The sequence below is a fragment of the Acomys minous genome (genome assembly GCF_964271855.1).
Source record: "Acomys minous genome assembly, chromosome: 12".
NCBI classification, from domain to species: Eukaryota; Metazoa; Chordata; class Mammalia; order Rodentia; family Muridae; genus Acomys; species Acomys minous.
The window spans coordinates 71,302,831-71,316,297 of record NC_140493.1 but is presented as its reverse complement, the minus strand read 5'-3'; positions in this window follow the sequence as shown (position 1 = coordinate 71,316,297).

The window sequence follows — 13,467 nt, the reverse complement described above, 5'->3', positions numbered from 1 at the left end:
TTTTTCTTCCTGAGACAAGATTTCTCTATGTAGCCTTGACTATCCTGGACTTGCTTTGTAGACCAGGCTAGCCTCGAACTCACAGTGATCCGCCTGCCTCTGCCTCCCAAGTGCTGGAATTAAAGGCGTGCGCCACCACTGCTGAGCTTTGTTTTTGTTTTTCAAAACAGAATTTCTCTGTGTAGCCCTGCCTGGCTGTCCTGGAACTCACTCTGTAGACCAAGCTGGTATTGAACTCACAGAGATCCACTTGCCTCTAGCTTCCTGAGTGCTGGGGTTACAGGTGTGTGCCACCATGCCCGGCTCCTGTTCCTACCCTTTATTTATTTTTTTGTTGGTTTTTTGTTTGTTTGTTTGTTTTTTGAGACAGGGTTTCCTGTGTGCCCCTAGCTGTCCTAGACTCACTTTGTAGACCAAACTGGTCTCAAACTCACAAAGATCTGCCTACCTCTGCCTCCTGAGTGCTGGGACTAAAGGCGTGCCTCACCATGCCCGGCTTATTTCTACCCTTTAATGCACCTGTCATGGTTGGATTCTACACTGATTACTCAGTTTGGTCTTTGCCTCTCTGCACCAGTCTAGAAATTTCCAAGCCTGGGGGGGCTTTGTCTGTACCCTTCAATGTTGAGTTTTCAGACCTCCGCTGCACTCCGTCAGGGCACCAGGTGAAACAGTGGATGGAAGAAGGCTGGTACTGTGAATTCCTTTTACACAAGCAATAAAACAGAAGCCCAGACAGACAGGAAGCTGGAGCTGCTTGACAACGGTGCAGGTGTCTGCTTTCTGGCGCAGTTCCTACAGAGGGCACAGCCAAGAGCACAGCCTCATACCCAGGGGCCTCAACAGTCTGACAGGCACCTCCCTCTACTCTGTTTCTGTAAGAGACCTGCAGGATGAGATCCCAGCCCTGGAAGTAAGACCAGCTCTAGGTAAAGGCCCCTAGGGCGGACACCCCAGGGGCAAGGGACAACCTATTAGTCATTAATAATAGCTAATAGTGATTAAGTCTGATAGCAGCCGGGCGTGGTGCTATCCCAGCACTAGGGAGGCAGAGGCAGGCAGATCATTGTGAGTTTGAGGCCAGCCTGGTCTACAAAGCGAGTCTAGGACAGCCAAGGCTACACAAAGAAACCCTGTCTGGGGTGGGGGATGGAGCGTGGGGGGTGGAGGGTGGGGGGTAGGGGAGGAAGTCTGATAGCAACCTGGGTACACATTTAATCCCATCACCCCACCCCCACCCCACCCGGGAGTCTGAGACAAAGGATCTCTATGAGTCTGAGGCCAGCCGGGTCTGAAAGCATGTACATACAATAACATTTTCAGTGTACAGAGCTCGCTGTTCTTTTCCAATACTTCTTCCAGACAGCTTGTCCTTTCTTTCTGTGTTGTTTTTAAGATGAGATATCTAGAGGCAGAGGCAGGCAGATCTCTGAGTTTGAGGCCAGCCTGGTCTACAGAGTGAGTTCCAGGACAGCCAAGGCTACACAGAGAAACCCTGTCTTGGAAAAACAAAAACAACAAACAAACCAAAAAACCTGGTGTGGTGGTGCATGACAGAGGCAGAGGCAGGTGGATTGCTGTGAGTTCAAGGCCAGCCTGGTCTACAAAGTGAGTCCAGGACAGCCAAAGCTACACAGAGAAACCTTGTCTTGGGAAAAAAAAAAACCCACAAGAAAACCAAAAAAGAGGTGAGAATAGGGGCTTTTTGTACACATGTGGGGGCCTGTGATCAGAATCAGCAAAGTCCCCAAGAACTAACAAAGCCCAGTGTGTGACCCACAGGTCTGATCCATGCCCTGGGGAGTGGCTCCATTTCTGCCTGGGTTTGCAGAGACATAGTGACCCTCATTTTCCTTGAGCCAGCAAGAGCCTAAGCTCAGAATAGGTGGGTGTGGAATAGGCACTGGTGCTACCCCTCTCATGGGCTTTTAGAGACTGATAATCCTCCTTTAAACACCCCGGCTTCTGTGCACAGTCTCATCCCACCACTCCTGTCTGTCTCTGCCCACACACAGCTTTCACTAGTGGGATCGGCATGGGAAGAAAACGAGCCCCGGCCTCAGCCTTGTAAACACTGCCTAGATAGGCGAGGCCAAGGTCTCTCGGCTGAAAGTGGGTCAGGGCGTGTCTCCGTCCTCGTGTCCACTAACTAGAGGCCTCTTCTCTCTCCTTAATGACTTCACTTTGGGGGGGGGGGCGCGCGGGCGTAATGAGAACAAATGTCTACGCTCCCCCAATGATAGACCAAAGAAAGGACTCTACCCAGATCTGGCTTGGTAAACCAGTGAGTTTACTGGAAAATGGGAGATTAGTCATATCACCAAAAATTTGCACCCTAGCCGGGCTGGGTGGAACACCCCTTTAATCCCAGCACTCAAGAGGCAGAAGCAGGCGGATCGCTGTGAGTTTGAGGCCAGCCTGGTCTATAAAGCGAGTCCAGGACAGCCTAGGCTACGCGGAGAGACCCTGTCTGGAAAAACCAAAAAAAAAAAAAAAAAAAATTGTACTCTAGCATGGATGACAAGCTTCCTATGGCTGCATAGCTAGAGGCCCCCTTTTGGTTAGCCTTCAACCCTCTGTGTTCTCTTGCACCCCGAGAGATGCAGCTGGGAGAGGGTCCAGAGTGGGGGAGCAGCTGGAATCCCAGCCATGGCCGAGTCATCCTCCCTCCTCCTATGAGGGATGGTCAACATCCTTGAGCACAGCTCTGCTGGGGCACCGCCCAGCCCATCAGTGGTTTCCATTTCACTAGTGAAAGCCAAGTCACCCTGCACACCACAGCTGCCTGGGCCTCCTCCACCCCGTGCCCCTAGTCCACCCACTCCACACTCCGGCGTCCCTGTCCCCTTCCAGCTGCCCATCAGTCTTATTCCGCAGTCTCCGCACTTGCCGTTTCTTCTACCTGGAATGCTGTTCTTCCAGATGCCCAAGCCACTGGCTGCCCCACCTCTGCTAAAAATGTCACCTGACCCTATGATTTATGACAGCCACTCCCTCCCACTTCTGTCACTCCCTCACCATGCGTTGTTATGACTTTGATGTTTCTGTTTGTTGTTGTCTGTTTCCCTTTCCTAGAGGTCAGGAATCTTGGGTCCCTCAGGACGGTACCCTCAGCTACCAGAACGGTACCTCACATATGGTAGATGCTGTAAAGACAGAGGAATAATAATCAGGTTTTTTTTCTGTTGTCAAGAAGAAAAAGCCGGGCGGTGGTGGTGCACCCCTCTAATCGCAGCACTTGGGAGGCAGAGGCAGGTGGATCAGTGTGAGTTTGCGGCCATCCTGTCTACAGTGTGAGTCTAGGACAGCCAAGGCTACACAGAGAAACCCTGTCTCGAAAAATCAAAGAAAAAGAAGAAGGAGGAGGAGGAGGAGGAGAAAGGGCTCCTCAGCTGGAGCCTGGGACCAGGCAGAGACCTATCAGTGTGGAGCTAGTCAGGGAGGGCAGAGTCCAAGAATCTATACTTAGAAGGAAGTCAAGAAACCACCTATCATGCAGTCACCGGTTTGGAAGACAGGGAAAATAAAATGATTCTACCTTTCAAATCCCCAGAGCAAGGATGATGTGATCACATGGGGGGGGGGGTGTCTGCATATTGACCCCATTAGAACATGAAGCCATAGTCAAAAGGCACACAGAATAACATTACGTCATCCCCCCACCCCACTGCCTTGTTCTAGGGACCTTACACTAGCTAGGCAAGCACTTTATTGAGCTAAGTCCTCAGCTCCACAAAATGTTCCTAATAAAATGTGTTGAAGGGGTCCAGAGAGTTGGCTCAGCAATTCGGAACACTTGTTGCTCTCACAAAAGACCCACGTTTGGTCCCCATCGCCCACATGGCAGCTCACAACTGTCCGTGACTTCAGTTCTAGGGATCTGACACCCTGTTTTGACCTCTGCAGGAACCAGGCAAGAATATGGTACAGAGACATAAATACAGGCAAATACTCTTACACACAAAATAAATCTTTTAAGCAATGTTTTTAAAGCGTGATGAATCATAAGTGTTCTAATTATATATGAAAACAGTTTTAGGGTTCCTCCCTATGGGCGATGGGAAGATGGCTCCACAGTTAAGGGGACTGGCTGCTCTTCAGAGGATCCAGGTTCAATTCCCAGCACCCACATGGTGACTCACAACCATCACAAACACCAGCCCTCTTCTGGCTTCTGCTAGCACTGCACATACATGGTACACAGATATACATGCAGGCAAAACACCTATACATATAAAATAAATACATCTTTGAAAACCAAAGCGTTTCTCCTTGTCCAGTAACAGGATAAAGACTAAGCCATCCTGAGAAGTTATTGCACAGCACTGTGTGTCACACACACACAAGCTCTACCCCAGCATGTGAACACAGCACTACATCACACACACACACACACAAGCTCTACCCCAGCATGTGAACACAGCACCACATCACACACACACACACACACAGGCTCTACACCAGCATGTGAACACAGCACCACATCACACACACACACACACACACAGGCTCTACACCAGCATGTGAACACAGCACTACATCACACACACACACACACACAGGCTCTACATCAGCATGTGAACACAGCACCACATCACACACACACACACACAAGCTCTACCCCAGCATGTGAACACAGCACCACATCACACACACACACACACACAGGCTCTACACCAGCATGTGAACACAGCACTACGTCACACACACACACACACATACACACACACACACACACTCTACATCAGCATGTGAACACAGCACCATATCACACACATATACACACAAGCTCTACCCCAGCATGTGAACACAGCACCACATCACACACACACACACACACACACACACACACACACAGGCTCTACACCAGCATGTGAACACAGCACCACATCACACACACACACACACACACACACACACACACAAGCTCTACCCCAGCATGTGAACACAGCACCACATCACACACACACACACACACACACACACACACACACACACACACACGCATACACACACACAGGCTCTACACCAGCATGTGAACACAGCACCACATCACACACACACACACACACACACACACACACACACACACACACACACACGCTCTACCCCAGCATGTGAACACAGCACCACACACACACACACACACACACACACAAGCTCTACCCTAGTATCTGAATGGAAAACACTGTATTTTTTTCTTTTATTCTTTGTAGCTAAGGGGACCCTCCCCCAGGGATCCCAGACCCTCGCCCCCCAAAAGACCCCAGTTTGCTTGACTAGTCCGACTCCATGACAGGCTTCCGGTTTTCACTCTGCCTAACTAGGCCAAGTTTCTAACAATTCCTGGCAAAGCCACAACTCATGGGCAGCTAATCAGCTTATAGGACAAAATGACCAGATGCCATGCTTTTTTTTTTTTTACAGAGCTTTTTTTATTTTTCAGTAAGTTGTACCACGATAATGACAAAAACATAATATAGTAAATTCATAAACCAGGAACAGTCATTTATTATTATTACCATCAAGTTTATGTACCATGGATAATGGTATATGCTATGCTTTCCCACGGATTGGCTAAGTAGTATGTTTGTTTATATCAGGATTACCACAAATAATATTTTATTTATTTATTGTATATGAGTGCTTTATCCGCAGAAGAACGCATCAGATAACATTGTGGATGGTTGTGAACCACCATGTTGTGGTTTCTGGGAATTAAACTCAGGACCTCTGGAAGAGCAGGCAGTGATCTTAACCATTGAGCCATCTCGCCAGCCCCTACAAACATGATTTTATTTATGACAGACACCATGCTTTTATTACATCATGGTTTTGGTAAAGAACACAGCTAGCCCTATCCAACCAAATTAAAGGCCAGCTCCTCAGTAGGAGCCAAAACCTCAATGACTCAAAAAGTCCCCAGTAACGAGACAAGTGGCCAATCCTGAATCCCTTCGTACACTCAGACTCAATTCTGACCAATCAATTAAAGTTTATCACAAATCTTTCCAATTGTCTATAATTTGAGCCTGGGATCTCATTTTGGGGTCTCCCACCTTCTAGAGGAGAGAGGCGGTCCCAGCATGCTGGAATAAATGCTCTTTGCTTTTGCATACTGCCTTGGGGTCTTTCTTCAGCAGAACACCTGGACCCTAACAGTAGCCAACACATCCCCAAATTTACATGATTCTTTTCCCTCTCTTTTTAGTAGTGCTGATATTGCAAAGCCAGGGCTGTGTCACTGAGCGGAATCTTCAGCCTCCATTTTGTCTTTATCTCTGGAGACAGGGTCTCCCTAAATTGCCCAGGTTAGCCTTACAATCACTCTGTAGCCCAGGAAGGTTTTGATTTGTAATCCTTCTGCCTCAGATTTCTGAGTAGCTGGGATGACAGGCTTGTGCCCACCAGACAGCAACTCAAAAACTCATTTAAAGCAAGACTTCTCAAAGTGGCCCCAGGGCTCTGGGAAACAAACGCTGCTGAAGGAGTGTGAAAACATGACTCAGGAAACAGCGAGGTCAACCTGCATCAAGACTGTTTTGGGCTGAGCGTGGTGGCACACACCTTTAATCCCAGCACTCGGGAGGCAGAGGCAGGCAGATCACTCTGATTTCGAGGCCAGCCTGGTCTACAGAGTGAGTCCAGGACAGTCAAGGCTACACAGGGAACACTATGACCAATGTCTGGCTCAAGAATAAACTATCTCAGGGGCTGAGGGGATGGCTCGGAGGTTAAGAGCACTGGCTGTTCTCCCAAAGGTCCTGAGTTCAATTCCCAGCAACCACAAGGAGGCTCATAACCATCTATGAGGTCTGGTGCCCTCTTCTGGCCTGCTGGCACAGTTGTAGGCAGAATACTGTATAAATAATAAATAAATAATTTTTTTAAAAAAAGAATATTTTGGTTTTTCCAGATAGGGTATCTCTGTGTATTCTTGGCTGTCCTGGACTCACTTTGTAGATCAGGCTGGCCTCGAGCTCACAGAGAACCGCCTGCCTCTGCCTCCCTAGAGGTGTGTGCCGCTACCACCCAGCTTGGCAAATATTCTTTACTTACCTGTCTTTGTTTCTTCACTTCTCTTTTCTTGTTTCTTTGAAATTACCTTTGTTGTTGTTGTTGTTGTTTTTTTCAGAACAGAGTTTCTCTATGTAGCCTTGGCAGTCCAGGACTAACTTTGTAGACCAGGCCAGCCTTGAACTCACAGCGATCCTCCTGCCTCTGCTTCCTGAGTGCTGGGATTAACGGCGTGCACCTCCATGCCCAGCTTTTTTTTTTTAAGTTCTTTGAAACACTCACCCTTGGAGATTATCTTGAAAAAAATTCAGAAATTGTGGCAGCATCAACCCAGGGGATAACTGGCAGATCCTGGGAAGGGGATGTGCCCCTCTTCACCACTGGCTATATAAGGAACACCTATTGCAGGTCGCCACACTCACCACCTTCCCTGAGCTGTGTCAGATCTAGAAATAAATTCTTTGGGATCTACAGGGCTAGAGAGGGTTTGGTCAGTATGCAAAAGTGCTCTTCCAATGATCTAAGAAACATCATTTTCTTTTCTTTTCTTTTTCTTTTTTTAAAAAAGATTTATTTGTTTATTGCACACAAGTGCTTTATCTGCAGAAGAGGGCGTTATATCACATTATAGATGATTGTGAAACACCGTGTGGTTTCTGGGAATTGAACTCAGGACCTCTGGAAGATCAGGCAGCGCTCTTAACCACTGAGCCATCTCTCCAGCCCACATAATTTTTTTTTTCCGAGACAGGGTCTCTCTGTGTCGCCTTGGCTGTCCTGAACTCACTTTGTAGACCAGGCTGGCCTTGAACTCACAGGGATCCATCTGCCTCTACCTCCCGAGTGCTGGGATTAAAGGCGTGCGGTTGTGTGTGTGTGTGTGTGTGTGTGTGTGTGTGTGTGTGTGTGTATGTTTTGTTTGAAAGAAAACTCATGCATTCAGCCATGATGGTTCCCACCTGTGATCTCAGCCCTTGGGAAACTGAGACAGGAGAAAAGCTGTGAGTTTGAAGGAACCAAATCAATCAAGTAAGAATGACAATATGGCTTCTGTGTTCCCAGTTAGAACACTGAGGCTTTGGTTGGCTGGTTCTTTCCTCCCTGTGCTGGCCCCTTTACAGGGCACAGGACGAGTGGTGCTTGGCTCATCCAGGTCCTGGACAAGCCACAGATGAAGGTGGAGCTGAGGGCGGGGAGACGCGTGCCCTGCTGCTCTGGCTTTTGCTGTATGCTTCTGGAAACCCCCGGCTCAGACCCCACCCTCTGCTCCTGGGCCCACTTGACCATCCGGGCAGGAGTAGGCAGGTTTAAACCTATTTTCAGGCCCAGACAATAATATTCCTTTTATATGAGGTCACCTGCTCAGACTCAGGCCTCTGCAGAGCATTCCCTAGTCACAAGGAACTGAAATAAAGTTTGGCTATGTTTTTTCTCCTCTTCGAGGGAGCACTGATTTGCAGAATACACAGTATGAAAATGCTCTATATTGTGAAGTATTTCGAATGTTTAGCCAATATTTAATTTATTTAATTTATGTACAATATATATATGTTGAGACAAGGTTTCTCTGTGCTCTGGTAATCCTGGAATTCACTGTAGACCAGGCTGGCCTCAAACTCATGGAGATCCTCCTGCCTCTGCCTACTAAGTGCTAGGATTACTGATGTGCTCCAGAACAATCAGCTATGTATATATTTTTAATGTGAGTGGTGTGTGTGTGTGTGTATATGTATGTGTGTGTGGTATATGTGTAGTGTGTGTGCTGTGTGTGGTGTGTGTGTATGTGTGCATATGTGTGTCTGTGTATATGTGTGTGTGTGGTGTGTGTGTATGTGTGCATATGTGTGTCTGTGTATATGTGTGTGTGTGGTGTGTGTGTCTGTGTGTATATGTGTGTATGGTGTGTGTGTATATATGTGTGTATGTGTGCGTATGTGTGTCTGTGTGTGTGTCTCTGTGTATGTGTATGTGTTTGTCTGTGTGTGCTTGTGTGTGTTTGTGTGTGTGTGTGTCTCTGTGTATGTGTGTATGTGTGTGTGTCTCTGTGTATGTGTATGTGTGTTTGTCTGTGTGTGCTTGTGTGTTTGTGTGTGTGTATGTGTGTGTGTGTGTTTGTGTTTGTGTGTGTGTGTGTGTGTGTGTGTACTACACATACATACTTGGTACCTGTGGAGCTCAGAAGAAAGCATCAGATCCCCTGGAACTGGACTTATAGACAGTTGTGAATCACCATGAAGGTGCTGGGAATCAGGCCTGGGTCTTCTGCAAAAGCAACACGTGCTCTTAATTGCTGAATCATCTCTCTAGCCTTATATTTTATTCTTAAATTTAAATTTATTTTATTTTTTTGCTTTTTTGTTTTTGGTTTTTCGAGACAGGGTTTCTCTGTGTAGCCTTGGCAATCCTGGACTCACTTTGTAGACCAGGCTGGCCTCGAACTCACAGCGATCTGCCTGCCTCTGCCTCTCGAGTGCTGGGATTAAAGGCATGTGCCACCATGCCTGGCTTAACTTTATTTTAAAGCAATACACAAAAACATAAAAATTGGACTGAAGAGATGGCTTAGCAACTAAGAACAAGCGCTATTCTTACAGAGGACTCAAGTTCAGTCTCCAGCACCACATCAGGCCATACACAGACAAACTCAGGCTCCAGGAGATCTGATGTCCTCTACAGGCACTCAGATCACATGCACATAGCCCTACACACACACACACACATACAACATGTTACATATATATGTATGTGTATATTTATGTATATATATGCAGCTGGGTGTGGTGATGCACGCCTTTAATCCCAGTACTCAAGGAGGCAGAGGCAGGCAGATCTCTGAGTTGGAGGCCAGCCTGGTCTACAGTGTGAGTCCAGGACAGCCAGTGTTACACAGAGAAACCCCTGTGTCTAAAACCACATATATACATATATATATATACACTAACCTGAAGTTCTGATACCTGTATATATTATGTAATGGCTGTGTTTTTTTCCTTGGAACTTGTCCGAAGTTCTGGGAGGGTAACCGTCAAGAATACAAAGAGAACAGGAAACAAGACAGTTCTGGGAACCCGGGAGACAGGAGTTGAAGCCAGATGACACACTCTATCTGTGAGACATTGCTAGCTGAGGACATTAGCAGTAACCCTGTCTGTCACTCAGAAACAGCCAGCTAAAATGTCTTAGAGGTGAAACTACAGGTTTTCTGGCCTCCGTTTCATGGTTTCTATAAATTTTAAGGCTGCCACAGACATGTAGAGAGCAAAACAGGTTACTTCTCTGTGGGTAAGCCATAAATAAATCCACACTCCTTTCCCCATCTCTATTTCCTGATTTCTTTTAGAATACAGGGCAGCTGAGATGGCAGTTACGGAGAAGACCCGAGAAACTCAAAATTCTGGTCCTCAGGAACAGAAAGGCTGGCCTCACCAAGTCCCGTGCCACCCCTTGGCAAGACATCGTGTCAGAAGTCTCCTCACGGCTGCTCCGGAGTGTCAGGGGCAGCAAGGCACAGCTTTTGGAAGGCGAAAAGAGTATTCATCGGAGAAAACGCTGATACCCATTTCTCTCTCTTTTAGTTATGACTTGGACAAATTCTGGACATGAAGGAAGCCAGGATGGAGACAATTTTGGGCCAGCCTTAGGTCAATCGCCCACACCCTGAACCCCTGGTCCTACGGCAAGTGGTCTGTCGAGGACAAACCCCATCCCGGCACAGGGTGAGACTTTTGGGGTGTACAGGGCTCACCACCCCACAAATAGTTCCAGGACTCAGACTTCAGCTTCTGTGTTCTATGATCCGGGATCTCTCTCTGCCCTCCTGGCCTCCTGTTTTCTGCTCAGTCGGCTCCCTCTCTAGACCTGCCCAAGCTGCTCTTGCTTGCCCCCTGGTGGCCTTGTCTGCAATGTCCATCTGAGAAAAAGTCCTGACCAGCTCAGAAGGACCCACTTACACAGTGGGGTCAGCTGATCTGATGCGTTTTTGGTTTTTGGCTTTTTTTTTTTTTAAGGATATAAATGACAAGTCTCTGGGGTCAGGCTTCAAGGTGTCAGGGCTGGATTACTAAAGCTTAGACATTTTTACCTTTGTTTTTGGCTTTTTTTTTCTTTTTTCCTTTTTCTACATCCCACTTCCTACTGTGACAGAGCAGTGATGAAAGTGTGCTTGTCCTTTGCGGCTGCTTTGGAGGACGGAAGGGCCCTGGTTTGCATTGCTGACCTGCCATAAGGTTGCCAGTTGTAAAAAGCTTACATGAGGGGAGGAAGGGCATATGCCCTCAGAGGCTGAAGGCAAGACTGACATCAATTGAAGGTCAGAAATTCCTACATGGTAGGAGACAGGCGCCAGAGTTGATGGCAATGGTTGATATCCCTGAGGCAACACTGTTGGAGATCTGCAGTTTGGTGGCCTGTGACCTGAAAGATACAGGCTTAGGGGGAGGGCAGGAAGGAAGAAACTAGTGAGCCGCCCCCGGTGAGGCGGCAAGCAGGAGAGCCTGTCCTGCGTCCTGTGTGCAGGAGACCTCCCTCCCTCATAGGCTCTCTATTTGATTCCTTTAATTGCAGTTTGTACCGCCTTAGTTAGTTTTCTATTGCTGAGATAAGACACCGTAACCAAGACAACTTATACAAGAAAGAAACGGTTGGGTCTTACTTACGGTTTCAGAGGGTGAGTCCATGACCACCGTGGCAGGGAGCGCGGCCACAGGCAGGCAAGCACAGCGCTGGAGCAGCAGCCGAGAGCTTACGTCTTGAGACACAACCATGAGGCAGAGGAAGGAAGCTAAGGGAGCAATGGCACAGGCTTTTGAAACCTGACATCCCACCCCCATTGACAACCCCTCCTCCAACAAGGCCACACCCTTTATCTCTTCCCAAGTTCTCCACCAACTGGGGTCCAATCATTTAAACATGTGGGCCTATGAGGGCCGCTCTCATTCAAACCACCACAGGTACCATGTCTTGGGTTGGTTGGCATAGACACAGCATTCTCCTCCCAGGGCCGTGCAGCTACCATGTTGTGCCACAGTAAGCATATCAGAAGCACACAGTTTTGGAGTACTTCTGAGACAAGAGACGCAGCCTGCTCTTGAAGGGTCCTGAAGGCTATTGAGATGTGGCCTAGTTTTCGTAGCTAACTGGGCCACTGAATTTTGCTAAGTGTAAGAAGCCATTCTGGAGCTGAGTGCGGTGGCTCACATCTTTAATCCCAGGTGGATCTCTCTGTGAGTTCGAGGCCAGCCTGGTCTACAAAGTGAGTCCAGGACAGCCAGGGCTACACAGAGAAACCCTGTCTTGAAAAAAAATCACCACCACCACCAACAACAACAACAAAAGAAGCCAATCTGAAGCCAGGCTTATCTAGAATCCAACACTTGGGGAGGTAGAGACAGGTGAATCAGAAATCAAAGTCATCCTCAACTCTATAGTGAGCTTGGGGACAGCCTGGGTTATGTGAAACTCTTTGTTTCTTTTTCTTTTCTTTCTTTTTTTTTTTTAAAGACAGAGTTTCTCTGTATAACAGAGCCCTGGCTATCCTGGACCTCTTTGTAGACCAGGCTGGCCTCAAACTTACAGAGATCCACCTGCCTCTGCCTCCCAAGTGCTGGGATTATAAGCATGTTCTACCACTGCCCGGCGTGAAACTCTTTCTTTTGTTTTTTGGTTTTTTTGTTGTTGTTGTTTTTCTTTCTTTCTTTTTTCTTTTTTGGTTTTTTCGAGGACAGAGTTTCTCTGCATATCCTTGGTTGTCCTGGACTCACTTTGTAAACCAGGCTGGCCTTGAACTCACAGCGATCCACCTACCTCTGCCTCCCGAGTGCTGGGATTAAAGGCATGTGCCACCACTGCCTGGTGTGAAACTCTTTCTAAAGCAAGAAAATACCCCCAAATTAAAAAAAAAAATCCAGCAGTGGTGTCACACACCTTTAATCCCAGCACTTGGGAGGCAGAGGCAGGCGGATCTCTGTGAGTTGAAGGCCAGCCTGGTCTACAAAGTGAGTTTAGGATAGCCAGAGCTGTTACACAGAGAAACCCTGTCTTGAAAACCCAAATAAAAAATAAAAACAAAAACAAAAATGTAAAAAAACAAAAATGTAAAAATCTGAGTTCGCTTACTCTGTTATCCATGCCTGTCCGCCCCCCTCCACCCTCCCCCCTCCCCCACCCCCACAGGAAGGCACAGAGGGGTTAACTCTGGTTGTCAGCTTGATACATCTGAGGGAAGGGAACTTCAACTGAAGCATTACGTCCCTCAGACTAGCCCGTGGGGCATGTCCATGGAGGCATTTTCTTGCTTGCTAACTGATGTAGGCGTGCCAAGCCTACTGTGGGTGGTGTCCTCCCACACACGTGGGCTAGCCGAGCAAGCCAGGGGGAGAATACCGGCTCCCTCCTTGGTTTCTGCTTCAAGCTTCTGCCTTGGCCTCCATGGATGAGGGACTCAGGGCTAGG